The sequence below is a fragment of the Rhynchophorus ferrugineus genome, unplaced genomic scaffold (assembly GCF_030347505.1).
Source record: "Rhynchophorus ferrugineus isolate W39M unplaced genomic scaffold, kcgeb_rfMv2 rfM1, whole genome shotgun sequence".
Classification (NCBI taxonomy): Eukaryota; Metazoa; Arthropoda; class Insecta; order Coleoptera; family Curculionidae; genus Rhynchophorus; species Rhynchophorus ferrugineus.
Genome location: NW_027472580.1, coordinates 39,080,586 through 39,102,992, shown reverse-complemented (window position 1 = coordinate 39,102,992; position 22,407 = coordinate 39,080,586). Strand labels below are relative to the sequence as shown.

Here is a 22,407-nt window from a genome sequence, read left to right as displayed (position 1 = left end):
CTATATTTTAAAATATTCGTTGGCTGTTTGATAAACCAGTGAATTTTTTTATTTTACCACCTAACGGTTTCTTTCTAAATTTGGAGAATATTTTCGATGAAGCAGCAGTTTGTGCTCGGTCATGATCGTTTTACCAGAAATGAAGGTGCACCCCAAAAAAGCTGAGGCCAACTAAAAGACATTACACAAAAGAAGACTTGGCCTTCTTTGGTGCACGTTCAGTCGATGAAATCGACTAATTTGACTGGATTCTTTGAAGAGGGCACACGGTTGAGCTTATAGTATCCATTCAGTTGAGATGCTATAGCATTCGCCATCTTACGTATTCAATTCTCCGACCATTCATCGATTGTCATAATATCATTCGATCGATTTTATCGATGATTTTTGACCTGACGACCCCGTTTGAGCGATCTGAATATTCGGTGTTATTTTTGATGTGTGAACATTGTTGGTACGACTACAATGGAACTCGGTAAACCGCTTGTTAGACATTTAAATTGTCAATAAAAAAACTTTTCACAGTATTTATTAAGTCTTCGTTTGAAGTCGATGATGTTTTTTTCGCACAAAATAAGAAAACAGTCCATAAAATACATATTTTTTAACTTTTCCAATTCCAAACTTAACTAAGTCAAGGAAATGAACCCTAACTTCGGTGTTTATTTTTATGCATTGTCCTTGAAATTTCCTTCGAATAATAAAGTATTACACTATTAAATACATTAAATATTATTATATTTGGAATTGACAAATTGCCTGTTTCGTGAAAATGTGTACCTCATTAAAAAAAATCTCCATTAAAACGATCAATTAGTTGTTATTTACGCACTAACAGGCAGCACTAACAAATACTGTTGCTTATGAAAATAATACATTTTAAGTTGAAAATACGAATCAATAAATAAGAGAGATAGTCCTCAATGGTAGAATATTTCGATTATTGTTAAGTATAGAGTAATCGAATTTGATTTTGATTCTTTATTATTTTCTAATATATTATGAACAATAAAAGGGAAAATAGTATGGCCTTCAAACCAATCACACATTATCATAATTAAATACAGAGGGAGTCCAATTAAATATTCATTTCTTTCTGTGTTTATACTATAATCTTTGATATTTTATTGAACATTTGAAGGAATATTTTTCCGAAATTTCAAAAATAATAGATTTTCCATGATTCCACAGTACATTGTGCATTAATTTTCCACAAATTTATGGGGATGGGGATGGTTACGACTGAAATGAAAATTATCTATATAAAGTAATTTGTAATATTGTCGGTACGAAAATCTCTTTGTACGATTTTAGATAAAATAGATAATGAAAAGGATCAATGATCAAGTCAGAAGATACTAATTATTTTGCTAGATATAATGAAACAAAATAATTCTTACTACTCTTACCATATAATTATACAGGGTGTTAAATCAACAAACAAATGTAATTATTTAATCAACAGCATGTTAACTGGATGAATGGCAATTTGCTTTTGACGCCAACACAATTTTCACCTCCTCAAGGCGCCAGTTTTCTTAATGTTTTGCGTCGCCCGTATTTCCTCCTATCCCTATAATTTTAATTATACTCCCTTTTTGTTCGAAAACAGACATCGTCCCCCTTGACTATATTAAACGATAATTTGCTTTGGATTTTGCTTTAATTATAGTACGAAAGAGAGATATTTTCGCATAACCGAACTGGGTAGTAGTTGTTTGTTATAAATAATGTTCGCGTATACATTATGTCAGAAGTATTGTTCAAAGAGAGCCTGTGGGCGTATAGCTTTTCGTGGGCCTTAAAATAAATGATACCGTTTAAATTGGTCACATAAATTAATTGCGTGTACTTTCCTTTAGTATTTTCATCCTAATTTTATCCTCATTAATTTTATCCATGGTGCGTATTACATATAACTCGGATTATTGGTTTTAGTGTACATTTTTTATTCGTAGTTACTGGCATAACTAGTTTTTGCGGAATGGATTTCGAAGGAACTGAGTATCGGTAAAATGTTTCAAATAAATAAAGACCACATCATTATGTAACAACTATAATTCATTATTCATTATCAAGTAGTTTAAAAGTGAAAACAATGATCCATATTAATAGCAATGAGTTTCGTTTCACTACTATAACGCCAGGAGTAAACTGAACGATATCATATTGTGATAACGATATTAGTATAATGTAACGATATAATCTATTAATGGAAGTAAAAATGCTCACCTCCCTAACGAATTTTACTGGCAAAACGGAGCCTCCATTATCTCGTTTCTGTTCAAAGTAACTGATTAGAGACGCAATCTGTTCTGTTTTCGTTCGGAATTTTCAATCAAAGTAATAATAAGCAGCAATTGGAAATTTATCAAAACAAGCAAAGCATTAAGATAACATTTGCCGTTTTATAACCTCTTAACTTTGTTGTTTTGAAAATTTTGCATACGTTTGACAACTGGACAGAGAGCATTGTGTCTAGAATAAAATGAAGAGAAAAATACTATTTGATTCTAAATATAATTTACAAATTACGTTAGGAAATACATTAAACATCTTGATGACGTGTGTACAAAAAAACTTTGCGTAGACTATAGACTGTGTGCTTTAAATGTGGTTATTTTGACTTTCGGGAATAAAAAAGAGTTCGTTGATCAAGACTTGGTTTGAAAAATTTCTCTAACTTATAATGTAATAACAATACACTAACAACAGTAATCCAAAATTTTGAAATTCTTTTATTACTCTTAGTGGTTTAATAATCTGTCCAACAGGCAATAACTGTTTGTGATGATAATTATTATATACATGATATGTAGAAGTATTCGTCCTGTGTAAAATATCTTACTCTAAACCTTGCTCTAGATTATATACATGTTTATTATTTAGACTGGATGTTAGTACACGTCTTATTTTACGCACTTCTCTATTATCAACCCCATTTCGCTTATTGGTAAGTCCATGCAGGTGTACTAATATTTTTTCGAAATAATTAATACTAACACTTTTAATTATACTAATTCATGCTATATCACTTGAAAACCTAGTACGAACCATTGGCTATAGCACGCAACACTTTATTAGATCTAGATTTAGAAGATTTATTAGAAATATCTTTAATACGTCAGGATTTCAGCCACACTTCTATTTTATTGAGATTTTAGTAGCGGTAAGTCCGAATAAGAGATAAACTTTTTAATTTACCCTACTACCCTATTTGTCATGATTTATTCAAAGCTTGAGTATTTAATTGGTTTACCAATATATATATTTGTTCTATAGTTTCGTGGTTATAAAATTAATATTCAGAAATAAGATTTCTATTTTCACTTATTGTATTAAGCCTCTTGGTGTATAGATTCTCAAAACATTTGAGATTACAGATAAAAAACTTACATACCTGTAGGAGTATGTAACTTTTCGGTACATTTTCCAGGCTTGATAACCACAATTATTACACCCACTTTCTTAATGTTATTAAATCAATTAAATAATTCTGTGAATTATGTGACGTTTAGCTCAGTTTCGCTTTAACCATTGTATTTTGCAGACGTCCAAATTTTATTTTGCATACATATACGCCATAAGAATAAGCAGAAATACTGACAATATTTATTGAAAATAATCGTTCCGTTATTGCCACTCAGCGGAAATTGCGTAAAAATATCCTAATGTTGCAGAACCTTAAAACCACAATTTATAGTTTACATGCGAATTTTGAAAACTGATTTTAAAATGTTCCCGTACGAAATTCAATTAGTCCAAAAATTGCTACCGCGAGATCCTGATCAACGAATTGAGTACAGTAAAGCAATTCTAAGCCTGATGTAATTGAAAATTTTTCGTCGAAATTGATAATGAGCGATGAAGCCTATTTTCTTCTCAGTGTCCACGTCAATAAATAGAATAATCGATTTTCGGGAACACGGAATCCTCAATTAATTCATAAAATATCATGGCATCCACTAAAAACAACTGTATGGTGTGGCATGTGTTGGAAACATCATAGGTCCCTATTTTTTTGAAGATGACCAAGGTATTGCACTTACTGTTACTGCTGTAAATTTTCTTGTGCTTGAAATGGAAGAGCAAGGACTAGAGGACATGTGGTTTCAGCAAGATAGGGCCGGAGCATACACAGTTCATTCAGAAATTCAATTATTCAATGGCATTTTTCCACGAAAACTAATTTCGCGAAGTGACGATTTAGCATGGTCAGCCAGATCTCCGGATTTAACAGCACCAGATTTATTAGGTTGATTCAATATCTTAAAGACGTCACGTCTTCGTCACGAAATTGAAGAAATTCAGCTTCAGATCTTGCAGGATGTCATGCAAAATGCCTTAAAAAGAGCCGAAAGTTGCATAGCGACTCGAGGTTACCATTTAGCCAAACTGAAAATGCAAAGACCAAATAAACTTTTTATGAAAACCAAACTTACTCATCTTTTCTTTCAGCAAAGTTATAGTCAATCAAAATGGTAGCGGGACTTTGCCCCTCATTGTATAAACTTTATTTTTGTCAAATTATCGCTACAAATTAATTCTAAGATCAAGATCAACTTAGCTAATCATCACGATATATAAGCTGATATTACCAATTGTATGCACATCTTAAAGGTTAAATTAAAAGAAATGACAAACATTAACCAATATTATAGATCAACCAATAATAATAAGACCAAGAACATTTTCACAAGGATTTATATATAAAAACACCTTTTGTAGCACTAAGCGGTATGGGTGTATTATCTTTGGTGCATGTTATTTCATGTCATCTGTACAAGTTCGGTTTCTCTTCTTTGCTTCTATTCAACCTTTTTGCTTCGGACCAGGTGTTTTCTCTTTTCTGCAGTATTTTACAGATACCATCTTCGCTGATTCGCTTCGTGCCGACCAACTGAGATGTTTCAGTTTTATGTGTTCTAAAGGTAATATGTCGAAATTTTATATTGTTGTGTCTCTGGGTCGAACATTGGAGGTTGGTTTATATATTAATTAATTTATTTTCATTTCTTTATTCATATTATTTTTATTCATGATTTTTTTATTCTATTTTTATTCATGAATTTTTTATACCATTATTTTCCTGGCTTCTAATATTTAATTATTTTTAATTTTTATCCACAGATATTTGAATTAATCTATTTTTTTGATTTTTAATTTATTTATTTAATTCATCTAGATCTCGGGTCATCATAACTTTTGTTTTATTTTTGTTCAATATCATTTCATTTTCTCTTAGTACCATATTCCTGGTTATGATTAATATTGGCCTTAAACTTTTTGTCTTGAGCTCTGAAGTATTTTTTTCAAATTTTCTGTAATTATAGTATTTCCGTTTGCCCTGTGTATTGGCTATATTAGTCTTATCATTTTATTACTTACTCCTCTTTGTTAGCATAGAAAAACAAGAAATTATCAAAAAGATACAGGGATAAATATATTTCAAAATTACTAATTTAGTTGTAAAATAATATAAGATAAATAAGAGCTAACAAAGAAGTTCTATAAATATAGATCTTTATTTTTTACACTATCTATTAATACACCTTTATTTTCCCCCCTTTTAAAAAGGTTTAAAATTGTTATATGTATTTTATGTTGGCTGGCATTATGTCATGTGCAAGTTGGATCCTGTAACATATTTAACTTTATTGGTGATGTCAAATATTGAAGAAGGATTTTCACCCTCATCATACTGTAAAGTTCGGATTAACTTATATAAAAAATTGAATTTTTATTTTTAATGTACTATTATATTTTTCGGCAATTTTTCTTCATGTTGGAAAGTAAGGAGATATAATTTATCCAAATTAATTATGGAGAAGTTTATATTAAGTCAAGACTGTTAGTACGTTTATTTATTCCTGTTTGTTAACTAATGATTTCACCAATATTGCTTGCGTGTAGTTTATGGTGGGCAACATATTTGTAAGCATGATTGAAACTCAATTCAACAATGTAATTTAAATGTCTCTGGGCTGACAAAAAAAAACCGATAAGAAATAATTATTCCAATGACGCCAGTAATCTGGCTGGTTAATACCTGACGTCTTGTGATATGGTCTCTAAATACGTCACTGGCAAGTCGGTAATCTTAATGCCGATGACCTCCATTTTGAGGATACGTTTAAAATATGCATTTCTCTAAAGATTTTTTTGGTCACTAGAGAGTATTGAAGTAAGTCACCGGAAAGAATGGACATGCATTTATTCTTTAGGTACCTATAACAATATGGATACATCTTAAATATTCATTTGTCAATATTATTTATATATATTATTGTATCTAAAACTGCTTAATACTTGGTTTCAAATATTCATCTTATTATTGAAGCTAAAATACCCTTTGCTGAGTGTAGGGATAATTTTTCTAAATTTGCATAGAACTATTGTTTATATCAATAAGTATAATATAATAGTTAATACAATAACTTTAAAAGTATACATCAATACCAGACTAATCTATAAAATAAAAGAATATTATTGCTAAATAAATATGAATAAGAAGCCATTTTTGTGAAGCAAATATCAGATACCTTGATTGTTTATAATTATGTCGCTAGGTAATTTTGTTTAACAACTTTTATAGCGTTAAATTAAAATCTGATTTGAGTTACAAACGAAGGCCTTTACACAAATTGTACAAACTCGATAAATATTCGAAAATATCCAATAACAACAACCGTTCTCCAACAAAAAATCATATTAATTCATATTAGAGAATTTTTTTTAACCTAATTGTAATAAGTCTTAACATAATTGAAGATACATATTATACCTAAAATTATTAAAGTATTTTATTAGAATTTATTCTATTCGTCAGCTTTATTTGAATCCTTCTTATCTCTTGGTGATTTTATAAGTTTCTTCTTGACATAACTGGACTGTCGTTACCTAATGAAGATTCTTTTCAGAAGAGAGGAGAAGCTTCCTTTTAAATATATCCGGTAGGGTTAACAATATTATTTATTAATATAATATTATTTTCTTGAAATAAATATATAGATACTACTGTTTTCTTCTTCTACTGTAATAGTAATTATAAAAGGAGACATTGGGATTTATAGGTATGTTAATACTTTATAACAAGCAAGGTATGAAAAAAATAAAAAAGCATTTTATAAATATTTATTATAAAATGATATTAATATAAAGTTAATTGAAATGATTCCGCGATCTAAACTCTTACACAGTCAATTATTTTCGCAAACGTCTTTTATTAGCACCAAAAAAAACCTATAGAATGACCAAGTAAAAACGTCGCTTCTAAAAGGCACAAAACGAACAAGCGAAGATAATTATTTTACCCCTTCCAGCTAGATGGATGCCATTTTGTCTTCGGCATTGAAACGAACTCCAAAGCCTCAAGACGTCAGTTTCTCCGATGTCTCTTTACACCTCCCACGTTCAGTTCCATTCCTGTAATTTTAATTATCCGTTCTTTTTGTTTGAAAACACGCCTCAGGCTGAAGCGATTACTGGTGTTGGATTTCGCCTAATTATACAGGAATAGATATCGACAAATATTTTTTTGTATTTATTGTTTAAAAATTAGGAATAAAAATTGCCTCTAAGCAAAAAAACTATGTTTGTGTATTAGCAATTCGTATTATCGCAACACTTACCAGAAGATCGAGTAAGTGTTGATACAGTAGCATCTCTCTGTTCTCTCTAACAATCTGTTCCCCATAAAGCACCGGTTGTTGTGTATGTATTTAATTTATTCAGAACAAGGAGCAATACTACGCAATATATGCAATATGCAATACAGTAACTATGTTTATCAACTAAGACTAGTCAACTTTTCGCAATCGTTACAAATCGCATCGTAGAGCAAGAACTTTGTTTCTGAAGCATTTTTCATCGCATGCCAACATCCCGATCAACGTTTCATCATCGAGTTTCAACTTGAGATGGATTTTCGCTCAATAATCCTCGTAAATCAATAACAGCATCAACATAAGGTTCTGAAAGTGTTTGATGGACATCGTTAGCAGGTTCCTTAAAACCGTATAACAAAAGTAATAATTGTCGAAAAGCTAATTTTTGGCTACCCATGATTAGTGTTCGTATATACTGAATAACTTAAAAAATGCGAAATGGAAAACAAATGGTTTATTTTATGTAGAAAGATACCAACACCATTGAGCTTAATAGTTAGGTTAGGTCGTCCAACAATTATTTACATTGACATCGTTGATCAAAATACATGCAAGTAACTGACATTTAGATAGTATTTTATGCAAAGTCATTTTGATGTATAAACAATTTGTCATAATTGCTTTTGAATTATTCAAAATCTAATATGATTTTTTTGTCCGAACACTATATACTTCGAAATATACTAAAAATATTTTATTACTCAATATAACCTGTCAAAACTTCATTGCGATGTTTTCAGTGACAGTGGTTACTTTACAAAGTTTAATGATAAAGAGATATTGTGAAAAAATCCCAAAATGCACTTCCTCATATTTTTTAAATAGTTACTCTTAATTATTATATTTACATATTATAATATATATATTTGCAATATCAACAAAATTTTGTTTATAATCTAAACAATATTTGCCTCCTTAGTGTTAATACATTTTAACATTTTGCAACAAATTCTACAATTCAGCGATAATTTTTTTTTAAAGCTCACTAAAGATTTTTCCAATACCATCAGCATACCGAAACAATTTCTTGTGATATGATAATTTCGAGTTTTCTCAATAACAAATAAGACCAAAAGAACAAATGGCAGCTTTTTCTAAAGCCCTCTTAAAAAATTAAATCAATGTTAAAATAACCGTTTATAAAAAGTGGAACCTAGTTCCCAACATTATTTGTCACATGGAGAATACTCACCATATATTTTCAGGAGGACCATTCAATGATCGTCAGCTCTACTATTCTTCCAATTGGTTGTATTGCTGAAAACGATGAAATCATCTGCCATTTTGAAACATAACATTTTAAAATCTATGTTTGTGATGAATATTATGAATATGTTTTTGTTGAATATTTGTGATTGTCCTAGGCAAGAGTATAAAATCCGATTAGGAAAACGATCTCACTCACGCCAGTCACCAGGCTGGGTAAGACCGAATGTCCTCTGGGATGATTTCTAAGTTGGTCACTCGTCAGTCGGTAGGCTTAATGCTGAGGACCGTGGTTCGGAGCCCACGTTAAACTATAGGTCCAGTCCAGATAAACTTCTAGTTACACTTTGAACACGAACGAAACTTATTTGAATTAAAAACAAATAAAATTGTAAAACTAAAACATATTTTGCAATATGTTACAGTAATTGAACGATATATAATTATCAATATTATGAATATCTATTTGTGTCATAGAATTTCAAATATAAGAATTTCCCCACTAGTGATATGGAATAATACGCTATTGTTGATGCAAGAGATATATTTGATCAGATAACAGTAATAACGTCAGGTAGCCTTTAGACCTAATTTAATTCAAATTATATTTAGTAACCATTATAGAACAGGTACAATTCTATAATTGCGTCAAAACAATCTTTACATTATTCCGGAACGATATCATTTTGGTTCTGTTCAATAATAACTATTTTGTAACTAACCGTGTGCGGTATAATGGTTATCTAATCTCTGTAGTTGCACAATTGATTGTTGTTAAAACAAAATCAATAGCGCACTGTATAAACACGAAAAATATGTTATTTTTTCCACTTTCTGACTTTCAGCTCATTTAAATTCACCATTATATGTTACTTGCAATTTTTAACGTAATTTTTCACGATAACTCGGTTTGCGTTAAAAAATGCACGCCATATTTAAAACGATTGTTTCGACGTTATGGAATTTAGAGATATCGTCGTTGCGTCACAGAATTGTCGCTGCTTAATTACAGAATAGGTCTCTGTTTCATTTTAACAAGGAAATCTGAAAATACTTTTACAGAACCTAATGATAATCATACCATAAGCAAATATAACGGAAGTTGCTGGAAGTTGAGTGAATCTAGTTGCATAATTATTTATGAAAATAAAAACTCTAATGCCATTTATTTGATAGGACCATTCAATGCTCGTCATTAGTAGAGCACTAATCCTCCAATTGGTTGTACTGCTGAAAACGATGAAATCATCTGCCATTTGTATTTTATATAGGGAGAAGTAAAACTTACGACATTTACTTAAACCTAATTTCCATTTATATTTAATAATCAACAAAGAATTATTATGTTTAAATTGCTACCTAACTGAAAAGTATAACAAAAATTTCATTAATAAGATTATTTTCAGAACTGCAACAATTTCAGAGAATGAATTTTAAGTGTATACGATATGTATTACTTTTACGTTAATGTCTAAAGTTGTTTTGTATCAATGTATAAGCATAAACATGGAATATTAAACGAAGTAATGCGTATGTGTGTATTAATTAAAACAATAACGGACACAATTAGACACTTTATTTTTTGCAATATGAAAGTTATATAAAAATAAAAATAATTTCGTTATAACAGGTCAATTGAAAAGTCCCTACTACAGTATAAAACACATTTTTTTGGTAATTTTTTTTATTCAACATAATTCGCTTCCAGGGTGATACACTGATTATAGCGACCATCCAACTTTTCGATACCATTTTTATAGTACGATTTGTCCTTTGCCTCAAAATAAGCCTCAGTTTCGGCTATCGCCTCTTCATTCGACGAAAATTTCTTCACGGAGAGCATTTTTTAAGATTTGAGAACAGAATATAGTCGCTGGGGGCCAAATCTGGATAATGCGGTGGATAAGGAAGCAATTCGAATTCTAATTTATCGATTTTTGCCATAGTATTCACTGACTTGTGACACGGTGCATAGTCTTGGTAAAGCAGCATTTTATTTTTCTTCAAATGCGGTCGGTTTTCAGCGATTTCGTCCTTCAAACGTCGAATAACTCTATGTAATTAGCTGTTGTTGGTACTTCCTTTTCAAGACAGAAAGAGAAAATTATTCCATGCATATCTCAAAATACGGACGCCATAACCTTGCCAGCCGAGTGTTGCGTTTTCCCACGCTTTGGAGCGGGTTCATCGTTTGCAGTCCACTCGGATGACTGTCGATTGGACTTCGGAGTGAAATGATGGAGTCATGTTTCATCCATTGTCACATATCGACGGAAAAGCTGGGTTTTATTACGTTTGATCATCTTCAAACACCGCTCCGAATCATCCACTCGTCGTTGTATATATAGCAAGCAGCGCAAATCCGTTTTCCGTTCAGGACAATGATGCCAATAATGAAAGCCACTTAAATACGAACAGGTGCAGGCTCGATAGTTAGTCAACAATTTAACATGTTTGTATTATTTAAACACTAATGATTATTTGACGTATCAATGATCGATGAATCGCAAGATTAAATATATTAGTGGAACTTGTTAGGTCTGCTCGGCAATTTAAAATAAAAGTAGGCCATGAATTATAGCTGTTGCTAATTGTTTCGGCCGTTGAGAAACTGCAAATGCGAAATCGGCTTTAATAAGTGCCTTTCCTCTTATAATTGCTTCGGTTTCTGGTTTATTTAGTACGTTTTATTATATAAAACGTTTTATTGCATCCAAAATATGTGAGTAGACTTTCAATATTTAATTAGAATGCGGTTCAGTATTGGAAATTTTTAAAGTAATATCTTAAAACTTGTTTTATATCGATATTGATCCTTTTTTATATTTTATGGAATCTATATTTTTTCAAGATTTGTTACAAAATTGTTGGAACGTAGTTTTATAGTTCTCTTTTAAAGATCATTTGGTGGTTCTCTGTTAATGTCGGAGATCTTCAATCTTTAACAAGAGATGTTCATTGATAATACAAAGATGTTAAATAGTATTTTGACTAAGTAATGGAATTGTTTCCTGTGGCGAAGGACCTGTAATAATAATGAAAAGAAGACGGTAATCTAGAAGTCTATACTAATAAATATCATAGGAAATATGAATATCGATGAGGTTTTAATTTGTGACTTTTATATGAGTCTTCTGATCGATTTTCTTGCAATAGCCTAGATATATTTTATTAAAGCATAAGACATATAATTTTATGAATACAAATAACTTTTTTATGACATAATTTTTTCAGTTCACATTCTTATGAGAATGGCGTTAGGATTACATCGACAATATACACATACCACTTCTTTCTATGATAATATTGATTATATTGGTTAAATATCGTTTCGAACCTCTTCAAAATCGGGTATTAATTGAGTTTTCCGATGCATATCGAATAGGCACGATGTAGTGTATTACGAGTTTCTAAAACATAATGATATTAAATATATCCGCTATCAATTGAACATATTGAGTGGCCTATTGCTGCAAAACGTGCCAGCAATAGCGGGTAACAGACGCAAAATCATCATCTTATATGACAACGCTCGGCCACAAGTTGCAAGAATTGTGAAGAATGTTTAGACATAGCGACTTCTGATTACTCCCTGTTCAGTTCGATGCTGCATAAGCGGCACCCGGATTCAAAATGCTGAAGAAGCGCGGAAATGGATTGATGATTGGCTCATAAATTATCACACCAGTAACCCCAAGAGAACTAACCAATAAGATAAGAATGAACCTAAACCCAATAATCTCACCGTGATCCGAGCAATGGAGAAATCCTAAAGCAACTGCCTAGAAAATCGATAGTAATGTTTTCTAATATTCTAAGCTCTTATGCGCCTGCATATTGGAAAGTGGCGGAAGTAATTATGATACTAAAGCTTGGTAAACAATCTAATGATGTCAAATCATATAGATCTATTTCTCTACTAACAGCTAAGAGAATAAGTACAATAATAAATCAAATCAACTAAATTACGGACTATCAGTTTGGATTTCGACAAAAATAGTCAACAGTAGACCAGGCCATAGAGTAACGGATATCACTGAGCGTTCTTTAGAAGAGAATCAAATATGATAAATAGACTCAGCGGTCTTCCCAGACGTAGCACAAGCCTTCGACAAAGTTTGGCACCAGTGTTTGGTATATAAATTAAACAAAATATTGCCAAAGCAAAAATATAGAGATATTAACATCAAATAACTCCAATAGACTCTTCACAGTTAAACAAGAAGAAGAATATTCTGAACTAAAAAAGTATAAGCAGGAGTGCATTAAGGCAGTGTCCTAGGACTTATCCTCTATTTGCTTTATTCCAGTGACATACCAAAACCAAAACTCGAAACTATATACATCTATCGATGGTATAACACTGTTAGCAGTAGGTAAAAATCAATAATAGAATGCACCGAACAATAGAGAATAAAATTAAATGATTAATGAAATCTCTTCATTTAAATGTTGCCAACAAGAAAGTAAACAACCTCCTAGACTTGAAGTTGAACGGTGCTCTAGTAGCATATACAAATAGTGCTAAATATTTAAGCATGACCCTAGATGTCAAATTAAAATGAAAAGAGCATGTTATATTAGCAGAATTCAAAATAAAATTAGGACATTTTATTGGCTCCTTGGAAGAAAATCTAAAACACCAATTCGCAATAAGATATTGATCTACAGTCAGGTGTTTAAACCAATATAGCTATATATCTATATAGAAACAGAAACAGAAACAGATAGAAGCTGTTGAAGAAATATGATATATATTTTGTGCTATGTATGAATCGACCTAGTTATTATAAAAACGATGTATATCAAATGTAAAACTGAAATCAATCTCAGTTATTATTCCGACATTCAAAGCTAGAACGGGATTTTTATTGAACTATTTACATGAAAGACATGACCAGAGCGTGTAAATATGCTTTATACTCGGTCGTGGGAAATTGAAATGAACGAGTCAAGGACGTTCACCGATTTAAATGTCACACTATAAAAGTTCAGATATACGATGTATTAGCATTAATAACACGAATAGACAGCCAAAATAAAGGGGATACTGAGCGCGGATATAACATTATTTATTATATTTTATTACTTTTTGTTCTTGAAAGAAATCACAATCAACTTTTTCCATTTATCTTAAATTATTTGTCGTTTATGTTTAGAATATTATTCACCCCGCTCAATTATAGCTCGGAATTATTTTTATAACCTTTTGTGTTTGGTGATATAGATCTTCTCAAACTCCTTCGACTTGACTTACTGCTTCACGTGGGCTCCGAACCACAGTAATCCGAATTAAACTTGGCGATTAGCTACCAGTTTTCTTAGAAATCATCCCAGAAAACATCTAATTTCAATTAGGTTACTGTGGATCTTTATCGTTATTTTAGACATTTATGAAGTATACACTTCTAAGTCTGCCAAATACAATCATAAACATAAAATAAATCCATGCCGTAGTAGCATTCGAATCAGTCTTATCCATTATTTTTACTAAGATGGTGAAATTTAATCTTTATATTCATTTAATTCGCTATTTCATTCATTTTTATATAAAGTATAAAAAATATGAAATTACTAATAGAATGAAAATATCTAATTAATAGAGAAAGAAAAAGAATGATAAGACATAAGTATACTAAAGATATTGTCACAAAATCTCTACAACACTTATCAAACCTGATAGTTATTGTAAGTTGTGATACTATGACATTCATAAAAAAAAACATTCTTAGTCATGTAGTTATGAAATTAAGAGTGAAATGTTTAACATTTAAATCGGCGAACGTCCTTGACTTCTTGAATGTATTTTTCAACGGGCGAATATAAAGCATATTTGCACGTTATGGTATGGTCTTTTATGTAAATACTCCTACAACAGTATAGTTATTACAATGACGCATAGTACCGTTTATTTTTATGTACTGAATATGAATGATTCTTTTCGTCCGGGTTATTTTGTTTTTTTTTTTGACGAATATATAATAGCGGGTCGATATTTTAAAATAAATCGATGTTTTAAGTCCTGTCTTATATAATTAAGACATTGGATCACGTACAACGTGTGCTTCTGTTTCTCTACCTTTCTGTCATTAATAATTTAATATATAATTTTATATATTAAAAGTTACAATATAATATTATCTGGAGTTTATATTTTTTGACTCTATCTATTTCTAAACATATTAATGGATTATTATTATCTATTAAAATTTAATACATTATTTTGCCAGCTCTCTATAAATGAGACAGTCCCATGTTTGAATCCTTTTAAGGGCATGGGCGCATTTTTTCACCAGCCAAACTTTTAAACGATTGAACTGCGTTATACGATTGGTTGAACGACAATGACACATATATTCAATTTCGTGTCCGCAGTCGAATCGACTTGAGTTGTACAACTTGTCGTACTACAGATTGTACAGTTTGTTGGACCTTTTCCAAACGATTCGATATCGTTCGATAGCGTTGATGGTCGAATCAAACGAGTTATACGATCTGTTGTACTACCGATAGTTTAGCATGTGGGCCTCTTAACCAGATCGGGTAAAACCGAACATCTCCTAGGATAAGAGCTTATAAAAATAAAGAGCTTAAAAAAATATATTATCTGAAAATAGTAGAAGTTACATTACATTGCAAATATTACCTAACCTGGACATAAGAAAGACCTAGATACTAGCCCAAATGATATATGTTATAACGCTCTTCTGATAGAACCCTAGCTACCGAGATTGCATATGTTTATACTTCACTTAATGGTATCGTCAGTGAGAAGTTTAAACATAAGCGTTTGGGTTACATTATAATATATTTAAACCCTCAGGACCCTTTTGTTCTAGGAATTCAACAGTCACCACTTTTTTATTAAAACAATATAAATTACGAACATAAAATAGTTTTTGACCTAAAAGTTTGTGGTGTTATAAATCCACCCCATTTCATAACTGGCGGAATTGGTGTGATTCCGGGGAGATGAACAGATTGTTATCTATTTGTTAAGAAGACAGGTTGACGTTGGATTAACAATGCTTCCGCAGTTACTCGAAGAATTCTTTAGCGTATATCTTCTGGGCAATATCGCAGCTGTAGATATAAAGTGAAAAAAAGTGCATTGAAGGTAATCAAAGATACCTAGCCATAAACTATCCTAATTAGCAGAATTCATTGTATTTCCGACATAAGCATCATATTTTAGGATATAGAAGGCAGACTGAACTGACGGTCTTTGCAAGTCGAGCTCCCTGAACTGTAAATGTTGTTCAAATTCCAGTAATCTCTGTTAGTTGGAATTTAGAGTCACCAAGCCTTGAGAAATAGAGAAAGATAAACTCTTTGGTATGGTATATTATGGAAATTTGGGTAGAAGCAGCGCTATTGCAGCGAAAACTGGCGGACGAAGATACCGGCGATATTTCTTTCCTTAGTATATAACACAAATTAGTTTGTTTAAAAATTATTATTTATTATATAAAATTTATAGTATTTAAGCACTAAATAAATTAGTATATACAGAAATAAAAGAAACTAGTGATCAATTCAGGTTTCTTAGGCTAAAGCACGCCCTTAAATTGTGACCAGTCCTAAAGCTCTGTATTGAATGAATACATTTCCTGAATTCAATTAATATATACTTTCGTATGAGCGTACTCCTGTTGGTTATCCTGCAATATCTAAATTTTAGGCGGTAGGAGGTTTTTTTGTTACCAAAAAAAACAGAAATTTCTATTATTGAATCTTAAGTATTTCCTGCAATGTCACTCTATACCCGGCATACGTACTTAAATTCACTAAACCACAACATAACACCCCAAGTAAGTTTTACTTAACGGGAGGTGCTACGTGTTACGTACGTGTACATTCATCAATTTAGCGCTTTTGGTATATGCCACCCAACAATTTAAAATTAAATTTTCAACAAACATTACTTTTGATGTTTGATTTGACGAAATTGACACTATTAAAATGGATTTATTTATCGATAAGTCGATCCAATTATGGATTTTGATTTCAACGATTTATAAGTTTAGATTTTGGTGTCACTGACAAGGAAGAGCTTGGACTTGGACCAAACCAAACCAAAAGAGTTCGCAGACAATGAATTATAAAATTTATTGTTCAAAGAAATTTATTTTTAATGTAAAAAATATTAGCAAAATATATGCAAGCACCTAATAATAGAAATGAAATGTTAGAAAAACTACCACAAATTATTTTACTTTCTTATAGGCATCAGAAGTTGTGAAATTTTGAAACAAAAGTTTGTAAACTGCTTCGTGATAATCCTTCATGCATTTGTATAAATATAAATATGCAGTGTATTTTTATTTATTTTTGTACCTAACTAAATGACCCAACCCTATGTTATAAATGTATTTTACTCTTATTATTAAATCAATTCCAATAAAACCGATACTTATATTCCGTCTATTATTTCATGACAGATGAAATGACCAATAACGATAATACTCGAGTTAGGAAGCCATTAAGACAAACTGATATCATTTTTTCGTAAGTCAGCCTATTCGAAGTCGTCTTTCTTTTGATGGAACACGTGCGTCCACAGTCGATCAAGATATCGATTTAAAATTATTACATGTTACGAAAGAACAATAAATGGTGTTGATTATATAAAAGGGGATAATAAACTTCGGTAATTGTTCTTTTCTCGTTCGTTTTGTGCTAATAAAATACATCCGGGAATTGTTACGATATCATTGATTAATATCGATGTTTATTTTGAACAGACCACTAAAAAACTTTTAATATTTATTATTGAAATATGATTTAGTTGATTTAAATTTCACAATTGGTTTAATTACTACTCAACACTTTTTATACTATTTTAATGCATTCTAAATACTATATTATACTATAGTATAAGCAATGGATATAATCGATAATTCTTATGTTGTATGCACCCAGGTTATTCTTGGTACCTTGAGATTTTAAGACTTTGAGACTTTGAGAGCTTTGCTCAGACCATTCGAAGAACACTCTTAGAACAATTTTACAATTAAATGTACTTATTTCTTTAACAACTTTTTCTCCATTTACACATTTGAATTGTTTAAATAAGGCTTTGTCTAAGATCCTTTTCCAGATTATACTCCCACTGTGACAAGATTTCTGGAATGTTAACATAGTCTTCTCATTAACTCAGTAATAGTGACTGTACATTAGTCGCTTGAATTCTCCCTTAAGGGTTGTATGTTCTAAGATGGGATACATGTTCTATGATTTCTTTATTATTCTCGTAGCACCTAGGCTATGATAATAAGCAATAAGTATAATGCAATTTTGTATATATTTTAGGGCCTCCTTTTTATCTACTGGACTTTATCTGAACTGGGTTTACTGTTTAACGAGAGCTGCGAACCACGGCTCTCGGCATTAAGCCGAGCCCAGAAGACACCCGGTCTTTACCAACCTGGTTACTGGCGCGAATGGCATCTTTTTTTGCACTCTTGTCTAAAGACAATCACAAATGTTAAACAATCATGCCCAAGCAGGATTTAAACCCGCGACTATTGCAACAGTGGGACGACCATCCTGTCGCCTTTACCACTGCGTCCCCAAACCGGCCAATAAGTATTTGATGGGATTTATACTATAAAATGATATATAGAGATGGCTTCAATACGTTATCTGCTCTACACGTTTTAAATTGATATTTAATTTAATTAATATCCTATGTTATTCTGAAAATTATTCTATGTGTTTTTTAATCAGGTCGGATGGTAGACGTGGATGGATGGACGTTTTAATTTGCACCCTTCGCTGATATCGCTCACGTTAAGTTATTTGGCGAGTGCATTCGTATGTATTCATTTAAAATACTTTACATTGACACTTTGTTATTACTCATGTTATGGTTTCCAGGGGGATATCGCGCTAAGTTTCTTACTGGCGCAACATGGGGCGTCAACGATGACTTAGGGTACCTTAAATAGGTGTTTTTTCATTAATGTATGTAAAAAAATAAAATATATATTGTGAATGGTTGGCCAATTAAAAAGTGACACACTAAGTCTTTGGGGAACAATGGAAAATTTAGTTAGTTTCTTCCGCATAAATAACCGCAATCAAAATAAGTACGCTTTATGTGATTATTAACACCTTTATATGGAAAATTTCATGTCCAGGGCAAGTGCTGCATGTATGGATCTTTCTAAAATCTTGCACCCTTTAAAGCTTAGTAGTATCACGACGTCTTTACTCTTTCATTAATCATGCGCAAATATTCAAGTTCTTACGGTTTATTTTATGCCCTGCATTGGTTACGTTACATCTTGATGACTTTCAGTAGCATTTGACATCCAATTAGATTCTCACAGAACTTGTAAATAATATAAGTAATCATAAAATAATATATTATAATCATATATTTTAAATCTATAAATTTTGACATTGTCTGATAAAATTTTGCTTATTATACATTCTTGAAATATTTTTACCAATATATTTCTTGCCAGGAAAATTTAATTTGTAAGTTTAAAATCTACATGACTGGGCAAAGTTAGAATAAAATAACGTTTTCCTTGTGGATATTCTCTGAAGTTCTATTAGTGTTACCTGCAAAATATGGTTATTTAAAGTTTTAAGCACAATTTTTGCCTAGTGTGCACATGTACATTGTCTAGATAGAAAATATATTAGTAAGATGAATGATTGGAATATATCGGTATAGGTATCATGATACTTTTTGTATGATAGATATATAGATTATGCTATATGCTCTATGTTTATGGCTTTGGCTAAAACTAAATGGTATTTTATGATTAATTAATTTTACCAACAAATTGGTAATAATCAGTTCCACTTGAATTCCCGAATCGAGCTAATTCATATAATTATTTAACGAATGAACATAAGAATATATATCATAAAATTCATTCACTTCAGATTTGATCTTCTTAATTGTTAAGCCTTTTAAATATAAATATTTAGACATCGATGTTTACTTTTTTCCAAACAAACAAAGGTTATAAGACCATAAAATAAAAATGAAATCATGTGTTGCATATAGTGCCTGTCATAATTAGATCTTCATAATTATTACTATACTCTACATAAAACTATATAAAATATATTAATCATCAAAGAGTTGACAAAATCATCATCAAATTTAAACTATACAATTCCTTTCAAATATATTTTATAAAATCACCTTCGCCTTCACTTTTAATGTCAATTCTCCGTATTGTCTTTATCACCTCCTTCAAGCTGGTCATTCTGCTTGCTTATGATATCTTATGATATCTTATACATTCTACAGATTCAGTCAAAATTACTATTTGTGCGTCTTTGCAACATTAAATTCGAGTAATTTCAGGTAATTCTCAAAATGATTTGAGTTCCGTTCAAATTTTTGAAAATCATACCAATGTCAATACCGATTCTTTTCCACAAACATTATTTCGTTGACAATCATTGAAACAATACCTGTTAAATAATTTTCAAAGGATGGATCGCATATGCAAATTCACTAATGTATCCTGAAATATAGCACACGAGGAGCAGGAAAAACCAATTATTGCTGTGGTGTTGGCTAATTGTTTAACAGAATACGCGTCTAGCCAAATTGGTCACCAAGTATCGGGCAGTCGAATTTGATGGAGTACCTCTTCAATCATATAGTGAACATTTGTAGAAGTTGTTTCGCCTTTATATGTAAAAGGTTAAAAGCAACAAGTTGTGTGTATAATAAATATAGAATAATAAGTCATCTAGCATGTAAAATTAAAATTAAATGAATATAGCCCATAAATAGTTGAGTTGAATTTTATAATTTATTAATTGATCCTTCAAGCCTCCGAGATGATGCACGTGTTTATTTCTATATAATAAAAATATGTTATCAACACTCACCAACACTAATTAATTATTAATAAATAAGCTGTTGCAATATCAGTTTGAATTAATTAATTAATTAACGTGCTGCTAAACCATAAAACCTTTGATGATTTGGATTAATAATAACTACCGAAATAATATCCTTGCCAAACCACATCCACTTACTGAAATTAAAGGACCTAATATAAACATAACATAAATAGACAGAAAAAATGTGAAGATTAAGCGACAACCTTGGGCATGAAGGGAAACTTAATGAATTATAAAACGTATTGTTCAAAGAAATTAATTTTTAATGTAAAAAATATTAGCAAAATACATGCAAGCACCTAATAATAGAAATGAAATGTTAGAAAAACTATCACAAATTATTTTACTTTCTTATAGGCATCAGAAGTTGTGGAAATCGAAATTGAAGTAATGGAAATTAAATTAAATTAACGATGAAGTTAGTTCTTCGTGAACAGACATACTGGAAAAAATATCCAAGAGAGCATTGTAGGAACATTATAAAAATAAAATAATGAAAAACATCAAATTAGATAATTGCTTCCTTTAAACACTATATTCTTAATATCATTCTTATGTCAATGTAAATTTTAGTTCATTATATATTGATTAACGTTAATTCTAGATCAAAACTAAATCAACACTTTTCTATATATATTACTATATGTTATTGTTATCTAAACAAAAAGATCAAAATTATTATTTTTCCTATACGAGAATTTATACTAAGTCAGTCAAGGATCTTTATCGCTTTAAATGTTAGAAATTTCACTTCGAATTTCATAAGATTACGACCCGTAAAGGTAATTATTTTATTCACATTCAGATTCCTTTTACGAGCTGATATATTTCTATCCATTAATGCGTATTAACTGAAGATATATTCTTCTCAAGAGTTCACGCATTTAGATTCACGATCTAGGTTGCTTAGATTTCATGAAAGTAAAACATATTACATCAGAATAGGGAATACGATCTAGCCAGCTATTTTTTCAGAACAACAGAAATATAATTTTTACTCAAAACATCTCAACGAAAATATGTAAGAATTATGTATGTTACATCCACAATTTTTGTTTACAATTAGGTGATATACTAAAATTTTTCCCAAAATAGTCTTTATATGTAAAATATAAAACAAAGTTATGTACATGAGTTTCTTACATAGACAATACTTGTGTAGCTGTAATAACATTACGTATGGAAAATAGCGAGAAATTATGCAACATTTAAATAATATAAGTTTGTCTTTTAATTTTAAGATATTATCATCGAAAAAAAATTGCTTCGACGAGGATGGGATTCGAACCCACGCGGGCAGAGCCCATTGGATTAGCAGTCCAACGCCTTAACCACTCGGCCACCTCGTCAGTAGAAATTCTGCTTGAAAACATGCTTAAACACTGGGTAGTACATAATATTGTAATAAAAATATTAAAGTATTATCGGTATTTCTACGTCAATATTAATTTAAGATAATATGCCTGAATTTAAGTTATTTCTATTTTACTACAAAAAAAAGGATATGCTGTCATCCTAAACAATTATTAAATCTGACAGGTAAAAAATATCTGGTCATTCTTGATGGTCCTAAACCGGATTAACGATTGTAATGAAACTTCGTAAATTATACAATTATACAAAGGCCCAAAAAGGTTATATAAATATGTTT

General features: G+C 30.8%; 1 non-coding gene across 1 annotated transcript; it reads right to left on the bottom strand.

Annotated features, from left to right (window-relative positions):
• Window positions 1-22,023: 22,023 nt before the first annotated feature.
• TRNAS-GCU (transfer RNA serine (anticodon GCU)) lies at window positions 22,024-22,105 on the bottom strand. The gene has a single exon. It is a non-coding gene; the product is annotated as a tRNA-Ser (tRNA).
• Between the last annotated feature and the right edge of the window lie 302 nt (window positions 22,106-22,407).